The sequence below is a fragment of the Sorex fumeus genome, unplaced genomic scaffold (assembly GCF_029834395.1).
Source record: "Sorex fumeus unplaced genomic scaffold, SorFum_2.1 ptg000072l, whole genome shotgun sequence".
NCBI classification, from domain to species: domain Eukaryota; kingdom Metazoa; phylum Chordata; class Mammalia; order Eulipotyphla; family Soricidae; genus Sorex; species Sorex fumeus.
In genome coordinates this window covers 11,719,787-11,729,031 of record NW_026606129.1, presented here as the reverse complement: position 1 = coordinate 11,729,031, position 9,245 = coordinate 11,719,787, and positions in this window count along the sequence as shown.

Below are 9,245 nucleotides of genomic sequence, written 5' to 3'. Positions count from 1 at the left end.
TTTTCAGCAGGGGTCCCCTCTCCCAGCTGACTCGGGGGCAGGGGACCCCGAACCCATTGCCCTGGCCGCCTCCTGGTCCAGGCCCCACCCCACCTTTTTCACGGGGGTGGGGGGCCCCAGACCTGCCCTTTGGTCTCCCGTGGTCCCTGCAGACCACACAAGGAAAGTCACTTCCTCCGGGAGGGCCACAGTCCCCGTGGTCCAGCAGCCCCTCGCTGATCTCCCGGCCACTCCCTCAGTGCACGATCTCCTGAGTCCCTACTAGAGAGCTGGTCAGGCCAGGTCCCCCAACTGTCCCCGGGAGCCCCGCGTCAAGCCGGCCCAGCCCCTCCACCCCACCCAGCCCCCTCCTCAGCCGCGCGGTGCGGTGGGAACTGTGGATGGGCAGGAGGTGCCCCTGAACCCCAGCACACATGGAGTGGCGCCCACGTTTGGAGGTCTGGGGCTCACCTTGGGGGATTTGGACCGATGTTTCCAGGGACCAGCCCTGAGACCCTCCGGGCCCCTGTCTGGGCCGCGCCCATCCCAGCAGCCAGGTCACTGCCGGCCAGGAGACAGGGTCAGAAGGACAGAGCAGTGTCCCCCCTGGGGACCGGCGCTCTCTGCCGCGCCCTCTGTGTGTGCACCACACCGCACCCCAAATGCAGACCCACATTTGGGCCTTGGGAAACCCCAGTCGTCTGCACACAGGAGTTTCCCATCCAAGAAGCGGGGGGGCGGGGGGTATCCCGGGTCAGCAGGGGCCTCTGGGAGCCCAGAGCAACGGAAACGGGGTGTGTGGTTGGGCAGAGGACACCCTAGTCTGGGAATGGTGCCTCGCTGGGTGTGACGGTGACACCCGGGGCCTTCGGGGCCCTTCGTCCTCGGCCTCTGCGTTCTCCTGGTGCTCCTGAGCACAGAAACAGGATGAAGCACGGAGCACTTCCAGGTGGCCAGAAAAGCCCAGAACCAGAGTAGCTGGAGGTTGTGATGATGCCAATGTCTCACCCCTTGCCCCTCCGAACGCCCCCGTGCCACAGGGTCCGATGATGATTTCAGCTGCAAAGGTTCGAGGCTGGGGTCCACCCTCACAGGAAGTCACCGTCAGGAGGGCAGGAACGCAGATCCGGGGAGGGAGCTGGCTCAAAGGAGGGCAGGCGAAGGCACAAAGGGGCTGGGGCTCATCCCCTACGCCACCCTCCCAGCCTTGCAGCCAAGCCCTGGGTCCGAGGCGCGTGCGGGGACAGCCTGAGCTGCCCTTGCCTCTGAGTCCTCTCCCAGCGCCGGGCTGGAATCCAGCCAAGGTCTACCACGGCGGGCACGCCCCCTGCTCTATCTCTCCGGCCCCCCAAATGCAGCTTGATGAACTTTGGGCCCCGAGGCCCTGGCTGGGCGGATCTGGGCCAGGGCCCAGGAATCTGGGTGACAGACCCCTCAGGGATTCCGCGCCCCTGCTGAGTCCCCCAACGGGCCCCTGGGAAGCCTTCTCTAGGGAGCCCGCTGGCCAGGGCTGGACAGCGCCCCACACACCTGCTGGTGCTGGCTTTGCCTGACTGCTCCTGTGGTCAGGTTCCAGGGCTCCCTAGGCCCAGCGCTGTCTGCCTCTGGAAGCAGGACCCCCGGGCGCTGGCGGGTGGGGAACTACATCCCCTCAGCGTGCAGGTGAAGGGAGCACAGGCTGGGATGCTGGGGCCAGGACAAGCGCAGGCTTTGGGGGTCTAGGGGCTCGGGCATGTCCTAACACCCTGGCAGGGGACACAAAACACCATTCCAGAGACAGTGGCATCCCCCAGGGAGCGGAGTGGGGGGGAGCCCGGCAGGGTCCCCCTCGAGCCCCTCCCTCCAAGAGGCCGCAGTCGGCTGCCCGTCCCCTGGGAGAGTGCCCTCGATTCCACTCCTGCAGCAGTCATTGACTGACACTGCCCAAGGTGGCGGGGCAGTGGACCCGGCGTCCACCTAGTCCCCTAGTGATGGGTTCTGAAGTCTGTAGCTCTGGTTGACTTCCTGTGTGACAGCTGCCCACCTGGATCAGAGGTCTGCACCCTGGTTCTGATCTGGCCTCCTGAGGCAGGCTGCCCTCACTCCTGCTCGAACCCACATCCACGGTGTCCCCACCTCAGACAGAGGTGAGCCATCCCCTCCCTTAGGCTAGACGTAGATCTTGGCTCATCTGACCTGAAGTAAGCACCTCCTCCTTCAAAGGCCTCTATTGATTACAATTACGTCTCAAGGCATTAAGAAATGTGTGGTCACCTGACATCACTAGGGCATCAAGGTTCAGCCCCATCATGCTCTGGGCAGCTGGACAGGGGGTGGGGGCGCTACACCTTAGGAATGCCTTATCACCACCACCTCTGGGAAACTCAGGCTTGGGGACGTGGATAGAGAGGAACGGAGTTAGTGGGGTGGTTCTCACACCTGGGACTCGCTCATGGGGGCCAGGGGGCAGGTCTCCCTCCCCTTTGGGTCATTCTAGGGGAAACTGTTGTGGAGGCGGGCAACTGCCCAGCCCAAATGACACAGGGAGGCGGGTGGGGGTGCGGTGAGCTGGGCGTGAAGCCGGCAGCAGCTCGGGGGCCCAGCCTCACCCCTCTACACAGCTCCCATGACGAGGGCCCAGAGCCATAGTCCAGCGGGGAGGGCCTTTGCCTCGCACACGGCCAAACCAGGTTCGATCCCCGGCATCCCATAGGGTCTCCTGAGCCCTGCCAGGAGTGATCCCTGAGCACAGAGCCAGGAGTCAGGCCTGACTCAGCACTGCCCGGTGTGTCCCCACCCAGACCCAAACCTGCCGAACAAAAAGGCTCCACAATGACAATGACCCTGGCTCAGGCCAGCCTCCCTCTGACACTGGGTGGGGGGGGGGGGGGGGGGGTGGAGGGGTCCATGGAGACCTCCCCATGGGATTTGGACAGTCACCCTCCACCCTCCCCCTCGCACTGCCAAGCAGAGAGCTGGTGTTCAGGGAATGAGTCTGCAATGCAACCACATGCAAAATGCTCCCCTTCCCCATCCCTTCCCCCAGGAGGAAACTGCTCCCCTTATTCCTCCCGTAAAGACTTTCCCAGCACCTACCAAAGTGTCCCCCCAGACCCACCAAGGGCTAGACCTTGGCTAGACCCCAGCCCCAGTCACTGGTCTCAGCTGGCTGGCTTTTCCTTGCTGGCCTGGCTCTCCCACCCCCGGACATTTGCACGGCTTCTTCCTGCTCCAGGTCAGCTCTGCCCAGCAGCCTGCAAACTCTGCTTCACCCCAAGACCTGTCCTTTCTCAGGGAGCCCAATGCCCTGGGGTCGAGCCCCGGGACACTGTCGCTGTCCTCCAGGCGTGACACCTGGGGGACTGTAACCGAGGCCTGGCCTGGTGTCCACCATTCACGCCATGGCCCCATCTTTGGCCGAACTCAGCCCGGGGGTGTCCTGGAAGCCAAACAGGGCCCCGGGGCCCTCTGTCTGGCCAAGGAGGGACACGGGAGCAGGGGGCGGGCCACCGGGAGACATCTGACATTAATACCTGAGGACCTAATTCATAAAAACATCTAATTACAGGGTGCCGGTGTTTAATTGTCATTTCGCTAATGACCTGCAACTGCATACAAATTATAGGGTGATCAAGGCAAGCGTGCTTACAGCTGCCGTAAGTGCCATTTAATCTAACAGAGCTCCCGCCATGTCTCTGGGGCTGGCGAGGCAGGGTGCCGGGAGGTGCCCCCATTGGCCGCGCTGCTAGAGCTGAACAGCTGGAGCTGCTGGGACACCCGCTGACGCGGATCGGACCTGCGCTCCCCAGCTGCGGGGGTTGGGGTCAGAGGTCCCGCCGGGACTGCGGCAGGAACGTCTTAGGCAAAGCCGGACGGATGTCGTCGTCGTCGGAGGAGTGGAGAGAGGAAGGCTGGCCCCCAGGGCACAACTGCCGGGACCTCCCCTGAGCCCCCAGATCCAAGGAGAGGTTGAGTCACTGGCCCTCGTGTGTGCGGCTTGACTCGCTCAGCGCCCCCAAAGAATGGGCTTGATGGGGCCAGAGAGAGAGCACAGTGGGCAGTGCGCTCGCCTTGCAGGCAGCTGAGTTCGATCCCCAGCACTCGAGATGGTCCCCGTGCCAGCCAGGAGGGACCCTTGGGCACAGCTGGGGGTGGTCCAAAAATGAAGAAAAAAAGAGAAAGAGGGGCTGGAGCAATAGCACAACAGTTAGGGCGTTTTTCTTGCATGCCGCTGACCCGGGTTCGATTCCCAGCACCCCATATGGTCCCCTGAGCACGACCAGGGGTAATTCCTGAGTGCAGAGCCAGGAGTAAGCCCTGAGCATTGCTGGGTGTGACCCAAAAAGCAAGAAAAGAAAGAGAGAGAGAGAAAGAGAGTGGGCTCGAGAACCTTCTGGCTGATGTTCCTGCTGATCAGGCCCCTTGCTGCCCCTGTGTCCAGGCCTGCCACCTGGGTGGACGCCACTCTCTAGAGGCACTGCACATGGGCGAGAGAGGCCTGGGCATGTCGGGGTTGAAACCCGCACTGACAGCTCCTGAGACCAGGCGCTGGGGGCCAGGCTGGAAACCCTGAGATGCTCCTGCCTGTTCCCGGATCTCCAAGGGGACACAGCTGAGGGGAGGGTTCCCTAGGGCCACGCACACGCCTTATGTGCTGGCGGGGGGCAGCCTGCGCAAAGGCATGATGGAGGGAGGGGGGAGAGCTGGTGCCCACTGCCCCGGTCCAACTCTGCTGCCTGGGAGTGTCCAGCCCTCTTTGCTCCATCTGTAAAGACGGCTCGGGGTCAGCAGAATGGGCCAGTGGAAAGGCAGAACAGAGCCGGGCCACGCTGGGCACTCGGGAAGGCCGACTACTGGACACCTGGCGTGTGCTGGGAGCTGCAGGGCGGGGGAGGAGCAGCAGGTCCCTTTATCAGATGCACTTATGCACAGGCACGCACACACATACATGTGCACGTGTAAACGCACCTGCAGACATGCATGCACACATGCAGACATACAGCTATGTACATGCACACACAAGCATACATAGCAGCAAACGTTCACACACGTACACACACACGCAGACATGCACACACATACATGCCTGTATACACACATGTGCACATGGGTATACACTCATGCATACAGTGTGTGCAGACGTGTACATGCACATGCATGTAGACACATGCAGGCATACATGTGGATGCACACGTGTACACACAAGCAGACATGCACATGCATACACATGTGTGTAGACACATGCAGAGAGGTACATGCATGACCCATGAGCATACGCTCAAATATACACGTGCACACGTGCATATACACACGCCCACGGTGTGCTGGCACTTTTCTTGAGAACTCTCCCTTCCTGATATGTTCTGTCTGGAAAACTTCGATTTTCCTTTGGGGTCACACCTGGCGATGTTCAGGGCTTACTCCTGGCTCCGCACTCAGGAATCCCCGCTGGTGGTGTTCAGGGACCCAATGGAATGCCAGGGATTAAACTTGGGTTGGCCTCGTGCGAGGAAATGCCTTCCCTGCTCCAGCCCCGCCTGGAGAACTCTTCTTCATCCTTCAGAGCCCAGCTCCTAGCACCCCTGCCCCGTCTTGGCTGCTCAGCAACCCCCCCAACCCCCTGCTGTGGCATCCAGCTCAGCAGGCCCAGAGCTTGCCTCTGCCCCGTGGGAGTCAGTAATTGTTTCTCAGGGGCACCCAAAAGGGACCAGGTGGCCAGGGGCCCTGACAGTGATTGTCGCCCACTGGTTGGTGGTTTCAGGAGAAGGTCCAAGGTTGTGGTACTGCCCGGGCCTTGAGGTGTGGGGGTGACTCTGGCTAGCTAGTTCAGGGAGGCTCTGCCCCACCAGGTGGCCACCTGGGGTGGCTGTGAGCGGAGAAGCACCCTGACCCCTTCACTATCTCCCCAGCCTCCGGTGGGGCATGCAGAGTGCTCACAGGCCGTGCTCAGTATTATTTGACTGACGTTAGTGACGCCACAGCAAGGGGACCCGGAGAGGCACCCTGGGCAGGGCAGAGGCTGTAACGCAAGCATGTAGCAGGCATGTTGCAAAGCATGTTTCTAGGAAAATAAGATGCCACAGTTCAAATAATAAAACACAGCACAGAGTAAAAGGAGGATTTTCTTTTCAACCTCGTTTTCCTGCCCAGGGCCCTGTGGGCATTGAGGTCACCGGCCAGGGGCCACAGGGCATGGGCACAGCGAGGGTGTGTGTGTGTGTGTGTGTGTTCTGCAGCAGGGCCAGGCCCCAGAATCCCCTGGGCCTCCGCAGCCCGTGGCCAGAGGGAGCCGCTGTGACCAGCGCCCGGACACACCTCGGCCACGGAGCTGCTGCCCGCGTCTGGCCTCTGCTCCTATTTCTCTGCCTCCAACTTCCCAGGGCACAGACACCCCCTAACTGCTTGGAGCAGTGGCCTCGGGATGTGCTCAGCTGTCCCCTGGACGGGCCATCTCCCCGATGCCGGGTGCCCCCCAGAACCCCATCCCCAGGGTTCCTGCACTTGGCCTCTCCTTCCTCCCAGGGGTTTGTGTTTTCTTTCCGCTGCTGAGCACTGATTCCAGAAGCTTCCAAAAGAGCCTCAGCCCTGCGGTTTTCTTCCTGGGGGATGCCCCACTAGGATGAGGAGAGATGACGGCACCTCTGGGGTCCCCCCCAGCCCCTCGCATCTCCTATGTGCTGCTGGGTGGACGTGTCCTTCCTGCCTTCCCTCCAGGGAAACTGAGGCTGGGGGAGAAGGGTCACAGGACCCCGCGGCTGCATTGTGAGACCCAGGCCGGCCACACTGAAGCCAGCGCAGCCTCTGCCGGTGCCCCCTCGGCCCCCCACCCCACCCCCAGGCCTAATCCTGTTTTCTGCCCAGCTGAATAGCAGAGGCCCCGCTCCTCGGCCCATTCTCATGCAAAGGAGGCCGCCTGGCCTGGCCGGCTCTGCACTTGGTGACAGTGGCCGTGAATGGGGACCCCAGTAACGGGGACAAAAATGTGACAGGGCCCTCCATCATGGCATTGTGTGACAATCGGGGCATTCTGACCGCTCCCGGAGCCTCTGGGAAGGAGCGGGGCCCCGCCCTGTATGCTAAGCGGGCGCGGGCTGGGCCACCCGGCCTTGGCCTGGCCCATTGTGTGAGCCCCCGGGCCCCAGAAAGGCAAAGGGCCCCTCGGTGGCTCCACCCCGAGGCCTGGCCTGGATGTGGGGGACAGGTGGAGGCGCTCCCAGAGTCTCATCCTGTGCCCTCCGCAGGATTAGGGGTGGGTGGGGGGTGTCAGGCCACCTGGGGGGAGACAGAAGTGGCCGCAGGAAGGACAAGCAGCGACAGAGGACGCTGGCCATCACTCCCCTTCTCCGCAGAGCCTGTTTCTCTTCCCTTGTTTTATTTATTTATATGTATATTTTTTGGTTGGAAGGTCACACCCACTAAAGTTCAGAGATTACTCTTGGCTCTGCACTCAGGAATTACTCTTGTCAGTGCTCGGGGTACCATATGGGATGCTGGGAATCGAACCCGGGTCGGCTGCGTGCAAGGCAAACGCCCTACCTGCTGTCCGATTGCTCCGGCCCCTTATTGGTTTTTTTGTGGGGGTTTTGTTTGTTTTGGAGGGTTTTTTGGTCGTAGTTGTTTGGTTTTAGTTTGGGGGCCACATCCCATGCAGCTAGGGTTACTCCTGGTTCTGCAGTCGGAAATCACTCCTGCTGGGCTTAGGGGACCATCTGGGATGCTGGGGATCGAACCTGGGTCAGCCACAAGCAGGGCAAATGCCCTCCTCTCCCCGGCTCCTCTCAGTTATCGTTTTGGAGATGGGCAAACAAAGGTCCCCTCGCCCCAGTAGTGGCCGAGACCCTGGGCAGGGGAGGCCCTGCTTCCGGTTGCTCTGCCCCAACCACCCAGTCCAGCTCCTCTGAGACCCCCCCCTTTCCAGAGATCGGGAGAGGCAGTAGGGGGCGGGGCGGGGGGCGCTGTGAACCCTCTGTCCTCTAGGTCACTGTGTCCCAGATGGAGCTGCGTCCCCAGACCCGGGGTGCAGGGGTGAAGAGAGGGGTTGCCCTGCTCCTTCCACGCCCTCACCCTGTTCTCCCAGACCCGGCTGAGAGTCCCCTAGAACACAGTCCCCAGCCCCCCTGCCTGGCCTGGTCGTTCCCACTTGTGACTGACGGGGTCCAGGGCTGGCTGGTCAGCGTGAGCCAGGGGAGCCCTAGAGGCCAGCGTGGGGCCACAGGACGCAAACAGTGGAGCGGGGGGCCTGGGCTGAGGTGGGGGGGTGCTCCTGCCTCACTCCCCTCCCACCTATCTCAGCCCTTCCTGCTCCGTGGGGAGGGGGAACCTCTGTGGGAGCCCCAGGTCTGACCTTCCTGGGGCAGAGTTGTCAGGACCCCCGAGCCCAGGTAGGTCCAGCTCCGGGCCCTCCAGTTTGACTAGCTCCCTGGCCTTGGGTTAGGCTGGCCGACAAAGCCCCTGGCATCCCCCCATATGTGCCACTAACCATGTAACTCGGGCCAAGTCTCACGGACCTCAGTTTGCTCATCCGTGAAATGGGGAGAATGGCCTTGCACCTGGCCCAGAGCACCTGGTGACCAGGTGAGACAGGCCACAAGGGCCTCAGTCCGAGAAGGCCAGGCCGTGTCCCCCAGCTGTCAACTCTGACCCTGGAGCACAGACACGGCCTGGATGCTTCGGGGACAGAGGCTGCCCCCAGGGGCTGTGGAACATTCTGGGGGTGCCCAGGGAGGCTCTGCCCAGGGTGCTGACACCGTCGGAGCCAAGTGTCAGGATCCGGGGGCCCTCGAGGCTCCCTTCATCACCTGCTTCTCGGGGAAACTGATCTCCAGGCAGAAGGGTCACATCCGCCTGCCCCTCGCACCAGTCTCCAGCCATATGGGACAAAGGAGCCGCCACTCAGCCCTCTTACCCTCGAGCACTTATTGGACACTTGCTGTGTACGGAGCACCGAACCGGGGCTGGGGAAGACCAAGCCAAGCTCCTCCCTGCCCGGCCGGGGTGCCCTCCTCCACGTGGGGACGAAAGAAGAAGCACCATCGGGTAGGACATGATGACACAGACTGGCTGAACTGGGGAGGGCTGGGGCATGGGTTTGAGGGCTGCGGGGAGGGCACCCAAGACCGATGGGCAGCAGTGCCCGGACCCCGAAGACACGTGCCTGGGATCCGGGTGAGGCAGGGCAGAGTGAACTCGGGGCCCGGCAAGGCCAGGTCGATGCTGGCTGGGGGTCCTGGGATGGTGCTGGGGGCTTGGGCAGGAGGGGCAGGGGAGTTGTGGGGGCCGGGAGGGTT